The sequence below is a fragment of the Rattus norvegicus genome, chromosome 15 (assembly GCF_036323735.1).
Source record: "Rattus norvegicus strain BN/NHsdMcwi chromosome 15, GRCr8, whole genome shotgun sequence".
Taxonomy (NCBI): domain Eukaryota; kingdom Metazoa; phylum Chordata; class Mammalia; order Rodentia; family Muridae; genus Rattus; species Rattus norvegicus.
Window position 1 is genome coordinate 31,981,665 of NC_086033.1, and position 8,033 is coordinate 31,989,697.

The following is an 8,033-nucleotide window of genomic DNA, read 5'->3' on the forward strand; positions in this document are numbered from 1 at the left end:
CTCTGTCTCAAGAAGACAAAAACAAAAAACAAAGGACAAACAAACAAACAAACAAAAACCCCAGATTCTCTACAGCAGCCGGGAAGACCGGCCAGACTTAGTGGCTCCCAGTGAACCAAATCACCGACCAAACGGATTACAACAATTAATGATAAGAACAAGTATCCTTCAGGATGTGACGGCTTATTAAATCAATTGTTCAGAAACAGTTCAAAGCACGGGCCGTACCACTCTGAGAGTATCTGAATTCGGGACGGATGGAGGAACAAGTTTCCGAGATGAAAACACCCTTGCGGTCCACTTTGGGATTGGTTTCAAGGCATTCACTGGAAATGAGGGTATTCAGAGGGACAAAGATTCATGATTAAGCTGGAAAATGTCACGGCCGTTTGTAAGTACATGATTTGAGAAGAAAACAAGAAGATAAAAGAAAATATGTAATCAACCTATGACACCGAATGGAAATTTCAAGACAAATGTTTATAATGTACCATTTTTGTAAGAACTTAGCACTTCTGAGGGGATTGTCAGCCATGGTCCTTAGAGCCTCTCAGGCCGGCTGAGCATTCACGGAAACTGGTTACACAGATTGCAGCACACCAGGGCTTTACGGAGACACTACCGAAAGAACTGGAGTATAAACGGACTCTGATAGAAATTTCAGAGCTCAAAGAAAAGTAAAGAAATTTGGCTCCAAAATAGGACAGATTGGAACAATTTCTGCCAAAGTACTATGAGGCCAGGAAGGGAAATTATTCGGGAGAGGAGAGCTAGGAGCCTTTTGAAAAGCCGGGCATGGAGCTGAAAGCACCCAGTTCCTGCTGTAACTGTGTGTACTCCTGTGGCTGGGTTGAAAACGTTGTGCCGCGCTGATGAAAAGTTATTTCCCTGGGGCCTAGAGAGATGTCGAGAAGCTGGTAAGAGCACTGACTGCTCTTCCAGAGGACTCCAGATCCTTCCCAACACCCACATGGTGACATCTGTCACTCAAGGGCGAGCCAGGAGATCCAACACCCTCTTCTGGCTTCCATTGCAGTTACTGCATACATTAAGTGTACAGAATCACCTGCAGATAAAATACCCATATACATTAGATAGATAGATTATGGAGAGATAGACGACAGACAGGCAGGCAGGCAGTTAGATGGCATCTATTTAGATAGAAAACAAGCCAAGTTGCTGATGAAAGAGGTTTAAAAATTCATACATTAATACTGGGAAAAGTGGGTCACCCCAAGGGCATTGGGAGTTTCATGCCTGAGAAGAATTTACATGGTGATCTGGAAACACCTCCTGACACTAAAGCCTATGGCAGGAAAAGTAAAAGCAAGGGAAAGCCAGCAATTGTAGGGTACTTTCCATATTCTATTTACCAGTGAGAAATTTGGATCAGCTGATTTACAGTACATGCCCACGGTAGCTAAGGAGGCTACCACATTTAAGCCCCCCCCTCCCCGTGACTGACTCCCCCCTATTAAAAAGACTCAAGCACAGATGATTCTGGAGTAAATTTTTGGGGTGTGATCAGCATTGCAAAACGAACTTATCGGTTCCTTCGAGTGATTAGTAACAAGCTGAGCACTCGTGCTTTTAATCCCAGTACTCGGGGCAGAGGCAAGCAGGTCTCTGAGGTTTGAGCCCAGCCTGGTTTACACAGCTAGTTCCAGGCCAGCCAGATCTGTCTCAGTGAGATCCTGTCTCAGAAAAAAACACACAAAACAATTAAAGCAGTTAATAATGGAAGGTTTTATCCCTAGGAAGCTCATTAAGATCATCCAAATCAGGAGCTACTGACCTAAAGTCTACAGGGACCAGACAGGTCTGTACTATGTGAAAGGCAGACTTTAATCTATGGGAACTATGTATGACAAATGACAAACTAAAAAGAGGGCACATGAAGCAGCAAAAACTCAGGTTATAAGCCGACTGGACTTGGCAGTCAGGGCACATAAATAGAATATAGAAAGTAAAGCTAAGCAGGGGTGGCACATGTCTAATCCCCTGCACTCGGGAGGTAGAGGCAGGCACATCTCTGTGAGTTCAAAGCCAGCCTGGTCTAAAGGGCTACCCTGTCTCAAACAACAACAAAAAAAGTGAAGAAAAGCTGTCGTCTCTACCTGCTGCTGACAGCAGCTGTGGACCCCTTGGGATTCCTCAGAATCTCACTATGTAACTCACACTGCTCTCAGTTTACAAGACACAGACTCTCAAGTGCTGGGGATGCAGTACGGGCCAGCACGTCCCCTAGTGCCTATTTTTTCTGTTTTGTTTTTTATTTGTTTGTTTATTTTTTGAGACAGGGTTTCTCCGTGTAGCCTTGGCTGTTCTGAAACTGGATATGTAGACCAGGCTGGCCTCGAACTCACAGAGATCCAGTTGCCTCTGCCTCCCCGAGTGATGGGATTAAAAGTGTGTGCCAACCTGACCCTTCCCAGTATTTTTATTTCATAAATATACAGATTTTTTGTTGTTGTTGTTGTTGTTGTTGTTGTTGTTGTTGTTGTTTGTTGTTTTTCGAGATTTGGGCTTCTCTGTGTAATGTTGCCTGGAACTCACTCTGTAGACCAGGCTGGCTTCAAACTCAGAGATCCCCCTGCCTCTGTCTCCTGAGGACTGGGTTTAAAAGCTTGCACCACGAACCCCTGAATAATATGCAGACTTTAAGAAAGCAAATATTATATTCTGTATTTACAACTTTGGTATATGTTTATTATTAATGATTTTTGCTTTTTTGTTTGCTTTGGGGGAACTTTTTAGAGCCGTGGGTCTTAGGTAGCTCAGTCTGGCTTTGAACTCACTGTGTAGCCAAAAACAACCTTAAATTCCTGATCCTGCTGCCTTGACTCCTCTAGTGTCCCAAAGGGGTGCACACCGCCACACCCAGTCACCTCTGAAACTTGCCCATTGCCTTCCTCAAGAGCATTGTTTAGAATATCATGTCACCTGGATTAATCCTCTTAGTTCTTCCAGGGTCACTGTGACCTGATCCAGAGAAGCAGATGCATCCACACAACACACACACACACACACAGGGAGAGGAGAGAGAGAGAGAGAGAGAGAGAGAGAGAGAGAGAGAGAGAGAGAGAGAGAGAGAGAGAGGATGCATTGGCATTTGGGTTTTCCTGAATCACTGTGCCCCAGGCACAGATAGTCTGGCTGTGTAACCCAGCAGTAGAGTTTGGACTATCGTGTGCAAGGCCTTGGGTTCAATTCCCAGCATGAGTGATAACGATAAGACTCCCTCCGTGCAAACTGCACACTTGGCCACAGAGTTTATGCTGTGGGCTGCACGTATCGGCAGTCAAGCGGCGTAGCCTCCCTCATCAGCACTCTGTACCCCGCGATATTAGGTCTTTTATTCATAACAGTCAATTACTTCACACTCTCCTTGATGAACGCTTCTACTCTCAAGTCATTCCCTGTGCATCTGCCCCGTAGGCCGTGCCTCCTCAAGGGCAGGAGCCTTCGCAATGCCCTTCCTCTCTTCTGTTCCAAGGTGCTTTCCAGGGTGCTAACAGCACAGCAAACACAGGCCAAAGCAGAGTTTTAATTTGTTGTCCATGTCCCTAACAAAGTGCTTTTCTCACAATGACAAGTAAACCTGTGTTGTTTACCTATGACGTCACTGCAGGAAGGGCGATGGAAAGAGGTGAAAGACACTGCATTCACCTCCAGGACCGTGCAGCCTTGTGACCCTGCAGGGGCTGCCTCACCAAAAGATGTTCTTTTGTTTCTGGTGTATATGATATGTGTGTATGTGGTGTATATTATGTGTGTGATATGTGTACATACATATGTACCTGATATGTGTATATACATGCATGTATGTATGGTGTCTGTATGTGATGCGTGCATATGTGGTGTGTGTGCCTATGTGTGTTGGATATTGTTTGTGTGATATGTATATATATGTGTGGTGTTTATATGTGATGTGTATATATGTATGTATGGTGTTTGTATGTGATGTGTGTATGTATGTGGTGTATGTATGTATATATATGTATGTATGGTGTTTATGTGTGATGTGTGTATGTATGTGGTGTGTGTGTATGATGTTTGTATGTGATGTGTGTATGTATGTGGTATGTGTGTATGTGTGTGTGTATGGTGTTTGTATGTGATGTGTGTATGTATGTGGTGTGTGTGTATGTATGTATGTATGTATGGTGTTTGTATGTGATGTGTGTATATATATGTATGTATGGTGTTTATGTGTGATGTGTGTATGTATGTGGTGTGTGTGTATGGTGTTTGTATGTGATGTGTGTATGTATGTGGTATGTGTGTATGTGTGTGTGTATGGTGTTTGTATGTGATGTGTGTATGTATGTGGTGTGTGTATGTATGTATGTATGGTGTTTGGGGTTTTTTTTTTTTTTCAGAGCTGGGGACCGAACCCAGGGCCTTGCGCTTCCTAGGTAAGCGCTCTACCACTGAGCTAAATCCCCAGCCCCGTATGTATGGTGTTTGTATGTGATGTGTGTTTGTATGTGTTGTGTGTATGTATGTGGTGTGTGTATGTATGGTGTTTGTATGTGACATGTGTATGTATGTGCTTTGTGTGTGTATGTGTGTGTGTTTGTATGTGATGTGTGTATGTATGTGGTGTGTGTGTGTGTTTGTATGTGATGTGTGTATGTATGTGGTGTGTGTGTTTGTATGTGATGTGTGTATGTATGTGCTTTGTGTGTGTATGTGTGTGTATGTGTGTGTGTGTATGTGTGTGTGTGTGTGGTATGTATGCATGAGTGTGTTTCACGTGCAACAGGACACAGGGTGTCTTCTTCTATTACTCTCTGTCTTACTGCCTGCAGGCAGGATCTCTCACTGAAGCAGAAACTTGCTGTTTGGCATAGGTTTACCGGCCAGCTATCTTCAAGGATGCAACATTCTGTCTCCACCATGCTCGGGTTATAGTGCACACAGCCATGCCTGGCATTTACCTGGAGGCTGGGATTGGAGCTCAGATGCCCACTGGTAGAGCAGGTGCCCCCACCCACTGCACTATGTCCCCAGGTCACTTGTGTCTTCATTCAAGAAGGAAGGAGATGGGACTGTCTAAAATCATGCTTTCCCCCGCTAAAGCTAACCACTGCTCTTCCTCCTGACACAGCCAACCCCATCCTTTCCAAGTCAAACTGGAAGCAAAATAGTATTTAATACACAGTAAAAAGAATTTGCTGGACCAGCAAAATGGCTCAGTAGGTAAAGGCATTTGACCTGATGACCTGAATTCAAGAGGATGGACCTCTGACCTCTACATGTGGGTGGTGGTGGATACATGCCCCTCTCCCATAAAGAAATAATTGTAAAAAAAAAAAATTAAAATAGAACCAGGTAATGAGTGGTGGTGTACCCATTTAATGCCAGCACTCAGGAGGCAGAGGCAGGTGGATCTCTGTGAGTTTGGGGCCAGCCTGGTCTACAGAGCAAATTCTAGGACAGCCAGGCTACACAGAGAAAACATCTTGTAAAAACAAAAATGAAAATGAAAAAATAAGGGGCTGGAGAGATGGTTCAGTGGTTAAGAGCACTGACTGCTCTTCCAGAGGTCCTGAGTTCAATTCCCAGCAACCACATGGTGGCTCACAACCATCTGTAATGGGATCCGATGCCCTCTTCTGGTCGTGTGCATGGAGACAGAGTACGCATATAAAATAAATAATTAATACATTTAAATGTTTTAAATGTATTAATGTATTAAATGTACTGGAGAGATGGCTCGGTAGGTGAGAATGCTTATTGCTCCTGCAGAGGGCACGAGTTCAGTCCCTAGCAGTCGCATCAGGTTACTCACCACTGCCTGTAACTCCAGCTCCTGGAGGGAGGGCCTGACACCCTCTTTTAGTCTTTTTGGGCAATCATGCACACACATGACACTGACACACACACACACACACACAGAGAGAGAGAGAGAGAGAGAGAGAGAGAGAGAGAGAGAGATTGAGATTGAGATTTAAAACAAGGACTAGAAAGGTGGCTCAGCAGTGAAAACACTGGGTGCCTTTTCAGGGGATCCAGATCGGATTCTCAGCTTCAACATGGCTGCTCACAGCAGTCTGTAACTCCAGTGCCAGACGATCTGATAACCACTTCCTGTTTGGAGTCACCAGGAACACAAGATGCACTTAAAGGCAAAAACATTCATTAAATTAAAAAAATTCTTTTTGGGGCTGGAGAGACGGCTCAGTGGTTAGGAGCACTGACTGCTCTTCCAGAGGTCCTGAGTTCAATTCCCAGCAACCACATGGTGGCTCACAACCATCTGCAATGGGATGTTCTCTTCTGGTGTGTCTGAAGACGGCTACAGTGTACTCACATATAAATAAAATAATCTTGAAAAAAAAAAAACTTTAGGGAGCAGAAGTCAAGCGTGTTGCATGCCATTTTACAATGACACGCAACACAAGAGTTTATAAAAGAAATAGGAAGCAGCCCTGTCTCAGAAAAACAACAGAAAGAAAACAAAACAGCAAAACAAAAAGAAGAAAAAGGAAGAACCATTCGAACTTGCCCCACCTCCATCTATAGTGACAGAGTACACGCAAATGTTCCATTGAGCTACATTTTAGCCTTTAACCCAGGTTAGCCCCAAATTTTTGAATCCTCCTGCCTCAGTCCCCTTCATATCCCCCTCCCCCAGTGCTGGAAGTACAGGCACATACCATTGTGCTAGAGACCAGAAAGATTTTAAGTATTTATTCGTATGTATCTGGATGTTTTTGCTATGTGTTTGTGTGTCTGTGTACCATATTCATGCCCAGTGCCTGCGGAGGTCAGAAGTGGGTGCTAGGAACAGATCCTGGGTCCTCTGTAAGAGCCACGAGTACTCGTAACCTCTGAGCCATCTCTCCGGGCCTCAGTCTCAAACTTTTGTTCTCCTGATTCCCATCCTTGAATGCTGGACCCACAGGTATGAGCCTACGTGCCCAGGTCTCCTGATTCCCCTCCAGGAATGCTGGACACACAGGTATGAACAAGCCTATGTGCCCAGGTCTCCCTCACACCCTTTGGTAATGTTTCTACCCTCTGTACTTCAGCCACCACAACTCCGGTGGAGATCAGAAGTCATCTTGTGGGATCCGGTTCTCTTGTTCCATCATGTGAGTTTTGGGGACTTAGGTCATCAGGCTTGGTGGCAAAGTGCCTCGACCTGTTGAATAATCTTGCTCCCCATCCCCCATCCTCCTTAACCTATATTTGAGTTCTTGGTGACCTGAATTTGTCCGGAGCCAAGAACATGAGGCAGCTGTCAAAGCCTGACCCTTCCTAATCTTGGAGCTTTCAGCGGACAGAGAGGTCCTTACTTGCCACCCTCCCTTCTCCATCTGACTAGTACTGGTTAGTAAAGCGGTGTCCAAGGGTGCTGCATGCATGAGGACTACCTGCTGCCATACCCTTGAAACCAGCCCAGCAATTACCCGAGACTGCAAACAGTAAACATAAACATCAAGGGTAATCTAGCAAGTGGAATATGGGAACCTGTGCTGATACAGGGGGCTACTGGGGTTACTTCTCTGCTACAGCCTGCCCCTCTAAGGTATTAAAACTCATTTCCTCACAGGGAGAAGAGAACCACTGGTTAACAACTCTTGGGGAGCCCCAGGCAGTACTAGACAGGAATGAGCCAGCTGGGTGCTAGAGAAGGAAGCCACAAGCGCAGTGACTGATTCCTACACTAAACTCAGAAGCTAGAGGCTGGGCATACAGCTACACAAGTTTGCCTTTCCCCCAGCCTAGTGGGAAAAAATGTCAGTCTCGGGACTCTTGTGACTTATTCCATAATAGTTCAGAAGATTCAGCTGCAGAACAAGCAATCCAAATTTCAGGAAGTTCCTCTGAAAATACATTTCTCTGAGTTCTTATCCGACTGTGTGGGTCTGTTCTCATCTCCACTGAGACCCTGTTCGTGTGACTCCCAGAATGGCTGGCACGGTGGTCTTAGAATAACCCTCAAGGCTGGATCTTCTCTCCTCAGGAGGTCAGACTCACTTGTTTATGGCCCAATTCTATTTTAACAATATGAATGGAGG